We start from the raw sequence: 10,524 nt of genomic DNA on the forward strand, positions 1-10,524 counted from the left end.
CACGTCTATAATCACATAGTGCATACCAGTTATACATAATCTGAGATAGAATAGACCTTCGAATAAATGACTCTACTCTAAGTCCACAACCAAACAAGGAACAGGAAGTAGAGCAATAGTCATAGATTCTAAGTCTATAATATCTCTAATTATGTATAACCTTAGCGTATGCACTCAGTCATTATAGACCAACTAATAGGGGTCTTTAGTTTTCACATAAGTTGGTTATAGTATTACCAAATACTCCTATAGTATTTTAATGTTTGTCTTATGTTTTCGATGTTTGTTTGTAGATAGAGTTGGTAAGTTTTTAGAGTTGTTGCAACGCCACAACCATTCCCGGGCATGTGCTAATCACTTCTGGGTCAGACATAGTTGATCAGGCTATGTCATTCCCAGACCTGAGTATACATCCCCAAGCCTACTTGTGCCATTCAACAATCATTACTTTTGTTTTGTTCTAGAATGATGCTGACCTTAGTATGTATGCATGCATGTATACTTTTAACAAGAAACTATTTATTTCTAAAAATATAGTTATTTGAAAATGTTAAATCAGAGACCTTAGTCCCAATGTATTTATAGTTTGTATATCTTATGTGGTTCGATATACTTAGTTCACTATAAACAATGCTCTGATACCAATCTGTCACACCCCCAAACCAAGGATGGCGGAAACGTCCGAGGGTGGAGGACTTCATGTATAGTATCACAACAACGAATATAATAGTGCTCAAAGTAAATACAACCATCATAAATATAATTGAAAAGGTTACACCATGGAATAAGTTTACATGTTTCAAAATCAATTACATTATGATGACAAAATGAAGCGTTTGACGATTTATCGTCCCATCCTCAAAATGTTGTTGGTTTTTCTGTTTCACTGATTTCCTGAGAATACAAGTAGTTTTGAAAGAGTGTCAACAATTAAGTTGGTGAGTTCATAAGAGTTTGTTTGAGAAAGAAACCGTTTTCCTTGTAAAAGCGACAAAGTATGTTTCCAGAAAATCCAATATTTTCTTTATTAAGTGAAATGAATGCTTCTATGTTATGCGATAATGAACCCTAGAAAGGCCCATAGATTTCCTTCTATAATCACCCAGTGTATATAAGTTATATAAAATTTAAGTTAAATAAACTGTCGAATATAATGGGTTTGCCCTAGGTCCACAACCAAACAAGGAACAGGAAGTAAGGCGGGCCCACCAATTCTAAGTCGATTATGACTAGATTCTTATATAACTCTAGCATATACACTTAGCAATTATAGCTGAAGTCTAACAATTCTAGATGAAATATAGTTTTAACAGAGATATGATTCCAAAGAAAATCCTATATTTTCCTTATAAAAGTTATGTGGTCCTAAATCCCAGGGCCGGAAATAAACAAGTATTTTCCATACTTAAAGATATAAAAGTGGTTTTAAATCGGCATAAACTCGTTTAGTTTAGAAGTAAAACCCCTTTTCAAAGTAGAAGTTTCCATGTAAACTTAAAAGATTGTTAACTACCTATGTGAGTCGCTATAACCATACTATGCCGAGAAATAACCTGCACAACGTTTTTCAGACATTAAGATACTATGACTCTTGTCACCCGTAGACCTGCAGGTCCCACTGTAGCTAGCAGCAAGGTGTGGGGTGTCAAACCCAATATATATCTATACATAATTATCACGCTCTCCCTACAAGAGACTCTGGTTATAACTTACAGGAATTGGGATCCCGTACTCGAACGTACGGGGAGAGAATTGCCTCACATCCTAAGTTAACTAGTTTACACACAGTTTGATATTAAAACCTCTTCCATGAAGGAAGTAAAATCACATTTTCTGAATAAATTAGTGATATGAAATCCTTAAACTATTACTATTATATTTTATTACGTAAAGATATGAAAAACCCATTTGTTTTGAGAGTAAAACCTTTTTCAGTAGTAAAAATCCATAAACTATGTTTATTGAAGTTTATTATAAGTATTCGAAATGAATGAGTAAACCTTATCATGAATGACCAAATTTCAGTTTATGATGATAAACTAACAAGAAAATACATTCAATATTTAGAACTTATTTTTATACACTTTGCTCAACATAATACAAAGTGTTATGAAAGTTATAAGTTGTTAACTAGTTTTTAACCGTTCTACACTGTTTTAGAAAAATCATAGAAAAATCATACGAAGTCGAAAACTGAATCCGTAAATTCTGAGAGTTCATAAAATATGTCTAGTTTGTTCATAATTTTTATTATGATTTTTGGAAGTCTTTAACTTGTGTTAAAATGTTCATATTCACAGAGTGGTCCGAATTCGTTTTTGAAATGATAGGCAGTTTTGTAAAAATCACCATAAATCGTAGAAAAATCGTATGGTGATGTGCAAGTAGTCATTTTAAAGGTATGAACCTGAGCTATTTGCACTTAATACAGTTTTGAAAACTAAAATGTTTAAGTTGACCAAAACAGTCCGTGAATGGAGTTGAACTTTTCTGATGAAGGCTGTTAAATGAGTTTAGTTGAGTTCTTGGTGTTTTAACTTGTATTCCCCCCCTTCAAACTTAAGAAAAACATGAAAAGATAGGGGTATTAACTCACCTTGAGTGATTTCAGTAGATGGATGATGGAGGAAAGAAGTGTTCAACTCAAGAACACTTGGGAGATGCTTGAAGATTTGAAGATCTAACACAAATATGACGATATTTGTGTAAGCAATCTATTATTTGGATGAAAGATAGTAGAATATCTAAGTGTAGGAGGAAAATACTTAACAAATGTAGAGGTAAAGCTTGAAGACAAGCCTTGAATCTCGAAATCTAGAGAGAGGAAGCGAGAGAGAATGAAGTTGTCACTTGGTGGAAAATGGAGTAATGTGAGGAGAGAGGAGAGTTTTCCAGCTCTTGACCAAATGTGTGGCTGAAAAATGGTGGGAAAAGTACTATGAAATGACTGGGTATGGTGGGAGGGACAAGGGGTTGTACTATGGAGGTATGGGGAGGTTGCTTGTGTCATACACTAAGGCAAAGTCAACACTCCACCCATAAATCTTACCTACTAGATTTTATTCTTAGGCAAGGATTTTCCCCAAAATATAATTAAAATATGAATATTTGGGGTTTATTATGTTAAAATACGAGTTTAGGTGAAAATCCCGCGTTAAAATCTCGAAAAACGGGCTCAAAACGCTAAAAATATTGAAAACCGGGCAAAAACTGCCAAATTCCGAAATTTGGGGCCGGAGGTTCGGTCCTAGTCCTTAGAACCGAAAGTAGGAGAAGAAACCGAGAGAGAAGGGTTCGGCTGCGCGGGTCGCCTCTCGGACCGAAGGTGAGGCTCGGTTGTGCATGGGAACCGAGAGGTCTCGCAGGCATGCTCATCAGAAGGGACCGAGGGTTAGGATCTCGGACCGAAGGTCAAGTCCTCGGACCGAAGGTCAGGTCCTCGGACCGAAGGTAAGAAGGGTAGAGTCGAAAGTCAGGTCTCGGTTCTGATTAGTCAGGGGACCGAAATAGACCGACCGCTCGGTCCATTTCGGTTGAGAGGGTTTCGGTTCTCAGGAGGTTCGGCTTTAAGAGGTTCGGCTCCTAAGAGGTTCGGCTCCTAAGAGGAGTTTCGGTTCCTAAGAGGAGTTTCGGCTCCTTAAGGCTGTTTTTCGCGTAGACTTCCGTTTTCGAGCTGTTTTCGTCAAATTCGAGGGTTGGGATGCCCCGAGTGATTATAAAAAGTTGAGAGAGATTTGGGAGAGATTTGTCATACTTGGAGAGATTTGGCATACTTAGAGAGATTTGGGAGAGATTTGACATTCTTGGAGAGATTTCTCATACAGAGAGAGATTTGGGAGAGATTTCACATACTTGGAGAGATTTGGGAGAGATTTGACATTCTTGGAGAGATTTCTCATACAGAGAGAGATTTGGGAGAGATTTCACATACTTGGAGAGATTTGGGAGAGATTTGACATTCTTGGAGAGATTTCTCATACAAAGAGAGATTTGGGAGAGATTTCACATACTTGGAGAGATTTGGGAGAGATTACACACACTTGTAGCGATTTCTCCTACTTAGAGAGTTTTGGGAGAGTTAGAGTGAAAGAGATTGGGAGAGACTTCTTTTGTGACCTTTTTGAGTGTTTGGCTTCGCAACGCAAGGTTTGTACATCCCGTTAAGTCTCGTTATGATTGTTATATGCCCCTGAGGGTTAAGGAATAATGTTTTATCGAGTAGTTTCATCACTTGCCCTGATTAGGGTTTAGAATTTCCGAACACGTGAAAACTCTAAGTGATACTTTATATTAAGATTGTGAGTAGTATAATAAGAGTCATGATGGAAACCCTAATGTACAAGGGTTAGATGAGTTGACCGGTTTGACTCGTTGACTTTGGTTAACTTTGACTTGGCCAAAAATTGACGGTTGTCACAGTTAACTTAACCAAATTTGGTGCCACTTGAAGAGGATCTATCAAGAGACTTTCCTTTGCGGCTCTTTTAGGAATCCTTCCTCTTCTTTCCCTTCCCATGTCCGATTGCCAGAACAGGGGCAGAAGTAGTAGTAGGAGTAGACACAACCGACGTGCCTTTCAGGTTGCTTTCTGCAGTTCTAATTGTTGGATTAATGTCTAAGTCCATAACTATATTTGGTATGTACTTGACCCGACCCGACATGGTCCATTTGGGTTGCACTTCACCGGCACAATTTATATGGATAATCTTTTGAGAATAGTATATTTATGATTTATATTAATATATTATAAGTTCTAATATATTAATATGGAATCATATTATTTAATTAGTATTGATCAAGAATTAATTTAGAATTAATTAAGTGATCAAAAAGAACTAATTAAATATGAACTCTTATATATATGGAATGGGCCAAGTTCATTTAGGTTGGGCTAAGCTTTCATGGATGGTCCATGGAGCTTTTAACCCATGGATCCTATGTAAATGAAAGGTCATGGGTATTAGGGTTTACATGGATGTAACCCTAATCCTCCATAATATATAAAGGGGTCCTTGGCTCACAAAATTGACACAAGTGTGTGAAAATAAGAGTGGGCCGATTTTAGTGTGCATACATATTCTCTCAAGTTCTTCCAAGGTGTTTTGGTGATTTGTGATTCCATTTGAGGCTTCCACACTATTGGGGCTAAGCTCTTAAAGCTTGAAGACATCAAACTACATCAAAAGGTATGTCATCTAACTATAACTTTGTAGTATAGGTGCTTCATAATATGCTAGTTAGGATGAAACCTTGGAATAGTTAATATTTGCATGTATAATAGAGAAAACATAGATCCAAGGTTTATAGGGTTGCATGTACACCATAGGAGTGTTAGAATGCTCAAAACCCAACAGTGGTATCAGAGCCATGGGTTGTTTTCTGTTATATTGATGCAAATGTTTTATTTTCAAGTTGAAAAAAAAGGAAAAAAAAACATGACGTTTGTCAAATTTTAAGATAATTACTTGTTGTGTGAAAAACTAATTATTTGTAAAATTTGAATCATTTGCTATATGAGTTGAATTAGGTCAAATTTAGTAAAAGATAAAATGATATGATTATTTTATTAGTTTTAAAAGTTTGATCTAAATGTTTTAAGGAGTTACATATTTTGTCATAAAATTTTGGAGCTCAAAAGTTTTTTTTTTAAAAGTTGTGATCTTAAGGGTTTTTGAAACTTCCATAAGTTATGGATATGAAAGTTTTTTTTTTAAAAAAAAAAATTTGATTCAAAGTTTTTATGGAGTTACAAAATTTGGTGTTAATGTTTTAAAGAATTCCATAACTTGTTCTTAAGTTATGGAACATGGAAAGTTTCATCATAAAACACCATTAATTCCATAAGTTATGGAATCCAAAGGTTTTCAAGAATTACAAAACTTGCCCTCAAGTTTTGGAATTTGAGAAAAAAAATTTATGAAAAAAAAGAATTGAATTCTAAAACTCTTGGGTTCATAACTTAAACAATCAATTAAATGGTTTTAATTTTGAGTTTAATAATTGGAATTATGATGTTTTGTTGAATAGTTCAAATTAACTCTTATGGACTTTATTAATAGTTAATTAAAGCATTTAATTAAAAGAGTATTATTAATCCATAAATATATGGTTTGAGTTTAATTAAATTAATAGTCTAGTTTAATTAATAGATTAAACCACCAAGTATTTTAAATGTCTAAAATACACCCTTATACTATTATAATATTAAAAGTTTAATATATTATATGTATAAGAGCAAGTCGTCTTACCATTAGTAGGCGTCATTCACGAAGCCGGTCTATAAGGGGGTATAAGGTTACTGCCTATAAAATGGCAGTTTAATGGGTGTCCACTCTCACTCACCGCTTCCTTGACCGGTGGAGGGTCGTTAGCCGAACAGGTAGGACAAGGACTATAATTCTCCCTTCATTATAAGTATAATGATAAATACTAAGTAACTAAACACTTATAAATTCCCAATCTTAGTTACTTAGGAAAATGTGAATAAGGTGCTAATCCATGAAATTACACTTTGCACTTTGTTTAAGCTGTTAGTGGAGCGTGTGTGGTTAACCGGCACACTAACCTGGACTTAACAAGGTAGGCAAAGGGTAACTTAATGTTTATCATAGTATCGTTGGAGCGTGTGTGGTTAACCGGCACATCGATTGAGGGGTAAATATTAAGGGTACCAAGTATATTTGCATGGTTACTTCACACCTTGTTTTGTGATCCTCGGCATCCCAGTCACAAAACCTAAAGGGCACACTCGAGATTGAAACATGTCATTGAAAAGTTCAATGAATCTCAAAAGAATCTAGGAGTTTCAAAACCAATTAAAACCTAATAATATATTTCGTTTATCTTGGTGGAAATTGGTGAATCGTCATTCACCTACCTTCAAATATTTATAGCTTGGATTACGGCATCCCTCTTCCACGTTATAAAATAGTTTGTTGGGTCCTAGCCTTAATATATCATATTGGGTGTTATATTAAGGACTTAAATCAACTTTACGTGAATTTCTCCCATTGTTGATGTCTGGTTTAGACAACAATGATCTTCGTAAACAAAGCTTTCCTAATGAATATGACTTCCCGAGTTTGGCTCATGGAAGTCATACTTCTCTTCCTCCACCTCCTCCAATTATTCTCCCTAACCCACAAGTTCAAGGTCACTCAAGCCTTAATGGCAAGCAAGGTCTATGTGTGATCACATCTTAGAGATGAAGTCACATATTGACAAGCCGGGAGAGTTGGGTGTCAAAGTCTTGAGAAAGTTGGATGTTCAATCACTTTCTAAGTCACATAGTGAGTTCCTTTGGGACTACTATGAAACAGACTATGACATGAACCTTAATGATCATATCTATTTGCTTGGTGCTGCTGAATCAGCAATGATTTGGAACGATAGTAAAGCAAATTTGATTAGAAGATCAACTTCCCAAAAACTTTATGGACAGTGACAATGGTGACACTGGAAATCCAGAAAAAGCATTCTCTTCCCAATGGAAAGGGATCGGCCATAGTCAACCCGGTTGACCAAATGGTAAAGAGAAAGGCTAAGTCTGAGATAGTCCCATTACCAAAGGGTCCATATGTTTATTTTGCCAAAGGAAGGGGCGTTGATTGCAAAGCTGCCAAATTTACCTAAGGATGTTAAAGTCAATAAGTTTGACTCTACATCAGGTAGAGCCTATTATCTAACTCTGTTAAGTTCTATTCTGAGATCCTCATTACATGATGTGACTGGGTCACATGTTGATGTTTTAAGAATCAAAGAATAGAGAGAAATCTTAAAGGAAGTATATGCTGATTCTGATCGCGAAGGTGGATTTCGATCGCATCAGAATTTTGAGCAGTTGCTTAAGAAGTTATGATATATTGCTAAGGAATAGATAACAACAATATTCCATGTGGATTGTAAGGATAAGTTTTTCCGCAAAGTTTTAAAATAAAAGAAAATTGTTTAATTTTATTTATTTGAAGTATCCTTACAATGGCATTTGTGGAAAATTGTTGCTTATATGATTCCACTGACAGCAATATTGGAAAATGGATTTGATTCTTTCATTTGTGGTAGTGTCTAAATTTACCAAATCAGGAAAGTTCCTCATCACCCAAGTTTCAATTGGACCGAAACTTGGAATCATGCAAGTTGAATAGTATGATGAATGAGAACTTTCAAGCATTGGAAAATCAAGACTAATTACTTGTTCACATGGATGTGTGAGTCAAGTGAAGGACTAAAGGGATCGAGTACACATTCTTGTGCACTGGTCATGTCCACCACAAAGCTCGTTAAGACTATTTGATTTACTAAAGTTTAGTAAATATGGTTATACTTACAAGTTTAAGTATAATTATGAAACATTGGAAAAGTCTCAATGTATGGCAGAACGAATGGGAAGAATCAAATTAGGCAGAAAGATAAAAGTTTCTCAAATCTGAAAAGATGGGAGAGTACTTTAGTATCATGTTTGTGATCATCTTAATGATTTAGAAATCATATCACAATTAGTACTCTAAAGGTCATCTTAGTGTATTCTTATGACTAAGAAGAGGAGTCATGAATTGTTGAAATGGTTAGATCATGAAGATGAGTCATACTTCGTTCCAAAACAATTCTTAGAGTCATACTCCAAGATTGTAACTTGAGTGACATATCTTAAAGAAAGGTTTAAAACACTTGTCAAATGTAAGAGTAAAAGTGTCCTACTCTTGTACATTTGAAATTGGTAAGTTGTGATGTTTTGGATAAAACAAAGACCAACTAAGGCCAATTGTGTGAAGTGTTTGTCTTGATAAAGAATCCGCACTATCTCTTGAATATTTGGCAAGATAGTCTTATATGTCAAGAGGATAGTGGGAGTCTTAAAGATCCTAAAAAGAATTTCAAGAACTAATCAAGAATAAAACCTGAGGTTCTTCACTAGCACACGACTTGAGGTTTATAACCTATCGTGTTGACATATTTTGCGCCCATTCCAGTTAAAGTTGGCTTTGCATAGGAGTTCTGAAAGTTCTCAATTGGTTGCATAACAACTTGGAAGCAATGGCAGGCTCTGTACTGCCAGGTGGCAAGAAGTTAAGATTGCATAAGTTCAGTCCATATGAGTTTGGATTTGTCATTATCCTTGTCTTATGACTATGGTTTTGACGATTCACATGGATAAGAACACATACACCACAAAATCTAAGGGTCATAAGGTTTCTCTCCGATTCATGAAAATGATGGTGAGGAAACACTTCCACCAAGTAGATTTGAAGCAGATGGCAAAAGGTCTAAACAATTGAGACTATGATTACGACATCCCTTTTCATAGTTCTGAAATTGTTTAGACACACATGCATGCTATCTAAGGAAAGGTGTATGATTTTGATAAAGTTTTATCAAAGCATCTCGTATCAGAAATCTGAACTTTGGTAAGAAAGTCAATAAAGTATTGATTTCTAGAAGTCCAGCTGATTTCTGAGTACATGTCAAAGCTAGTGGGAGCATAAGTGTTATGCTAATAATCATCATGTAAGTGGGAGCATGATAATTATTGTTAGTGTTGCAAGTTAGCAATGTTAATTATAGAAAACAAAAGTTTCAATTCGTGAGGCTGCAGGGATTGAAAAAGTTGTTTTGCTATAATTAAGGGAGAGGATATACTTCATTTCAGTTCTAAAGGCTTAGATTGAGACCTTAATCATCTTTAGTCAAGAATATATATATATATATATATATATATATATATATATATATATATATATATATATATATATATATATATATATATGAATTTCATGTTGGGTTGGTTCAACTTAAGGAAATTCTATATATTGCGTTCTCAAAATTCGATTATGATTACGGCATCCCTCTTCATAGTCAAATTTTGAAAACATGGCAAATAAAAATGTTGTAGCAAAAGACTGGTCTAGAATCATGTCTTTATGTGAGACATCATGAATCGTGTACCATTTGCTTTGGGTACAGGATCGATTGCATGTGCTATAATATTTGTCATTTCTAAATTTTTCCAAATGCCCAGAGGCATTAAGAAGGGAAAAGGTCTAGAATTGGACATGACTAAAATGATTAAGCAATTGTCGAGGACAATCTGAGGTTTACCAAAGATTGGTTGCTCAGGGACAGTTGGAAGTATAGTGCTAATTTTGGAAGGACCATATTGACATATTCTGAAAAGAGGCATCTCTTATTCAGAAGTAATAGTCAAAATGAGAATATGGAGTTGTCTCCATAGGTGGAAGTTATCTGTGTAAGATTAGAAAACTTAATGCAAGAAGCATGTCCAAAGCAATGTACTTTGAATATGAGACTTAGTTTCCATGGAGTTGATCTCCATTGTAATACCTTATAATGACTGTTGACAAGTCTTTGTGACTTTGTACATATTCATTACAGGAGGGTCAGTGCATATAAGTTTAAAATCTAAACAGATTTCGATAAATGATAGGAATTTGAAATTTTCACATTTTTGATAAAGATTTGGGAGTGTGAAATTAGAATCATTGAAATTATGTTCAATTGGTTTATTTC

The sequence above is a fragment of the Lactuca virosa genome, chromosome 3 (genome assembly GCF_052849685.1).
Source record: "Lactuca virosa cultivar CGN04683 chromosome 3, Lactuca_virosa_CGN04683_v6, whole genome shotgun sequence".
Lineage (NCBI taxonomy): Eukaryota > Viridiplantae > Streptophyta > Magnoliopsida > Asterales > Asteraceae > Lactuca > Lactuca virosa.